This window comes from Patella vulgata, chromosome 6, assembly GCF_932274485.2.
Source record: "Patella vulgata chromosome 6, xgPatVulg1.2, whole genome shotgun sequence".
Lineage (NCBI taxonomy): Eukaryota > Metazoa > Mollusca > Gastropoda > Patellidae > Patella > Patella vulgata.
Window position 1 is genome coordinate 40745398 of NC_065884.2, and position 4001 is coordinate 40749398.

The 4001-nt window shown below is 35.7% G+C and overlaps 1 long non-coding RNA gene across 1 annotated transcript; it reads right to left on the reverse strand.

Annotated features, from left to right (window-relative positions):
* Positions 1–867: 867 nt before the first annotated feature.
* On the reverse strand, positions 868–3767 carry LOC130013182 (uncharacterized). The gene is made up of 3 exons (XR_008788538.1): positions 3640–3767; positions 2823–2898; positions 868–2587 (listed from the first exon to the last, which is right to left on the reverse strand). It is a non-coding gene; the product is annotated as an uncharacterized LOC130013182 (long non-coding RNA).
* Positions 3768–4001: the final 234 nt, after the last annotated feature.

Consider the following 4001-nt stretch of genomic DNA (forward strand, 5'->3'; position numbering starts at 1 on the left):
TATTAATTGATTCTGCGTTGTTATTAGTCCATAAGTCTGAGATCAGTTTATTTTGGAGGGGCTTAATAACATAATAACAATTTATGTTTTAAATATTTGTCCCAATATTGTTCAAATCTAGGATATTTTTCAAAATAAACAGACAAATCATCTTTTTTCATTTCAAAATCCATGTCATTTTTCGAATATACAATTCCTTCCTTACCAAAAATTAAATTTCTTATAATTAAGCGTTCTTTTTGTGGTGTTCCCGATTTCTCTAAATATCGATATAAATTTTCCTTAATGTGTTTTGTACAAAGTAAGAAATTAGAATTTTGGAATACTTCATACAAAGATTTAGTCATAGATTTTTCTTCGTCGGTACCAAATATTAGTTTATCACTACCTAACTGGGAACGAAGATGTGAAAAGAAATAGTGATAGGTTGGTGCTTCGCCATCCCAATGGAGCATTATGGGGCCAAGCATTATGGGGTTTTGATTCGTTTCGCGATATAAAAATAACTATAACGGGGATATCTGTAATAACTTTCTGTTATTGCCACCCCACCGCCTGACGATACCCATGGAGGGGTTGAAATAGTTATTTATAGATTGATGGCCATCTTATATATAATAATAATAATGCACTAGTTAAAGCGATTTTTGATTTAACGATGTGTAATGATATATAAGGATTAAAACGTACACAAAATACTTTGTCGTGAGTATTAGTTATGTAGATAGAGGGATGAGGTTTAACGTCCACTATGCCATTTCAATAATTCTCTTGTGTGTGTGGTGGGGGGGGGTCTTTACCAGTGTGATGACCCAGAGAGAACCCACGATTCTGGACAGACGACACTACTTCTTGTCAGGTATCAGGACTCAGACTAGCAATTATTTGCCCATTGACTTCAATGTTAAATGACTGTAACATCACAGGCTGTAGCTTTTTGCTCAACATTCCGTTGGTTCCAATCTTTATAGGCACAATGGGGACAACATTTGGCAATCTCCTCATCATAATTTTGTAGGGGGTTGACAGTTTAGATTTTTTGCTACACGGACTTGAAGTTGACAGGGGTGAAAATCTCACTTCCGACACAATGATTGCTCTGCAGAAAGACACTTTACACCCCCTATCCCTCCGCTGTAATATCATCAGTATTACCCAAAACTGCTATGAAATTGCAAATTTGATCCCTTTTCTCCAATTCTAGGCCAAAAAGTCAACCCAAAAATGCAGGAAGAGGGGAGAAAAAAATTAAGGGAAAAATTGTCTATTTATAACTCGCACTACATTCGTCCATCATGAAATAAGGGGAAATAATTACTAGTCTTAGTCCTATATACCTCACATGTTTCTGCAGTTTAAACAAATCTGTTGTTATCTAATAAACAAACATATATGCAATTCCCTGGCCAAAGAATATGAAAATGTATGCATTTTCAGATGAGCTGTGCGGCATTCTGCAAACACTATAATACATCAGAAAACTGCGGAATTTCAGACAGAAATTTAAAAGCACATGAATTTTGAATTAAACAGAACATTTTTATTTTTGAACATAAATGCATTCTGTAAAAAGATGAGATAAATTCAATATAAATCAAACACGAAAATACTTTAAAACAGTAATCATGATGCAATATTAGACTTTTTAACACTTTCATCGAAAACCACACAGTTTTTCTCTGTTAACGTAGTTTCAAGTGCCAAATTGTGGTCAAATCTAAAATGTTGAAACATGCAGTGCCTATCAATTTTAAAATATCTCCTATATAGCTGTATTTCCATAGGATAAGTAAGTTGAAATAATCTGATTATGTAACACTACAACAGCTTTTTCATCCCTACCCCCCAGTTTGGAATCTGATAATTTAAAAGCACATGAATTTTGAATTCCACAGAACATTTTTATTTTTGAACATAAATGCATTCTTCAAAAAGATGAGATGAATTCAATATAAATCAAACACGAAAATACTTTAAAACAGTAAATATGATGCAATATTAGACTTTTAACACTTTCATCGAAAACCACACAGTTTTTCTCTGTTAACATAGTTTCAAGTGCCAAATTGTGGTCAAATCTAAAATGTTGAAACATGCAGTGCCTATGAATTTCAAAATATCTCCTATATAGCTGTATTTCCACAGGATAAGTAAGTTGAAATAATCTGATTATGTAACACTTCAACAGTTTTTTCATCCCCACCCCCCGGTATGGAATCTGATACATTGCTGACCAATCATAGGTCGCCCCGTTCACTCGGGCCTGTCAAATGATTTACAATGGCGATGGTACCTACAACTTTCCTGACCAAGAGATATGCACAACCGTCGATCAACACACAAACCATTAATGTTATCTTCCAATATGAGAGGCCATGATAAACACACAAGCTTCCTTTTCAAGCTCGGAAATTAAGTCATCACCAAAAAGCAAAGTTTACAGAGGTCCTCGGGGCAGGAACCCAAACTGATTACGATTTGCCCTCCACTTCCACCACAGGTGTCATAGAGATCAGGGATGAAATTGATATGCATCATCGTTCTCCTAAAGCCAGTCCAGGAAGAGATCAGGTTTTGAGATGTAGACCTGAAATGTTAAATTTGGATGAGAATGAGAATTCTGGGGCGAATACTATCCAGGGAAATGGTCATTGACATCCAAAAAATGGTCAAAATGTGGAATTCTGTCATTCAGTTAAATGTCAAGGGGAGAAGACAGGCCTGTGCAGTACCAAATTTCCAGCCCATTACTATTAGTGAGCAGAAGTGGGGATGAGGTTGGATGTACTTCTTAAAGTGTATGAAATGCACATTTATCTCACCTGTTTTGCTTCTTTTTTTTTTTTAATACTTGTGTTGAGGTCAATCATTCCACTCTATGAAACATTGCCCTGGCACCTGAAATGATAGGAGGCTGGGGATAAATATGCAATAAAAAACAGTGAGAAAATAAGAAAAAAATATGGTTTCAACTGGAAATAGAAATAAACCTCTTTATTTCTCGCGAACAGCCCGTCACTGGCCCTCCAAAAAGAAACCAGTTAACAATCAGTAAAAAAGTAAACCTTGAGTGTCACATAAGTCTAAGCCAATCTCAAAGGTAGATGCCATGTTTTGAGGTTCGGTCTAAATATTAAGGCCAACTGCATGTTTGGTCAAAAGTCACACAGGTGTGAATTTTGGAGTGTACATGTTAACATTTCATTGTATGATGTCAAAAAATGTTAGGTCTAAATGTTAAGGCCAACTGCAGACTTGGTTCAAGGTCACAACATGTAAATAGGGTTAGGGCACATGATTTTTTGACACAATTGTGGGTTTGGGCTAGGGTCAGAACTAGGTCTTGGCTTAGGCCTAGGCTACATGCTTTTTGACAAGATTGTGGGTTAGGGTAAGGACTAGGTCTTGGGTTAGGGTTAGGGTCAGTCTTGTTTACATCTCGTGACTTTAGACCAAATCTGGAGTTGAGTTGGCCTTAATATTTAGACCTAACCATGTTTTGATATCATTGTGAACAAAATGTTACACATTTATAACCCAAAATTCACACTCAACCAACGGATACCCCCAATCATGGCTATTTTGATACCAAATAGTCAAAAAACTTACTGCTGGGCAATAAAAAAGCAGTATTCTTACCATTTCTGACACTTTCCATTAAAAACTTCAGGAAATAAGCCGTTGAAAAAATATCAACATCCCGAGTCGGCCATGCTTCTTTATATCATCAGGACTCAGACTAGCAATTATTTGCCCATTGACTTCAATGTTAAAATAGGGGTTGAAATAGTTATTTATAGATTGATGGCCATCTTATATATAATAATAATAATGCACTAGTTAAAGCGATTTTTGATTTAACGATGTGTAATGATATATAAGGATTAAAACGTACACAAAATACTTTGTCGTGAGTATTAGTTATGTAGATAGAGGGATGAGGTTTAACGTCCACTATGTCATTTCAATAATTCTCTTGTGTGTGTGGTGGGGGGGGGTCT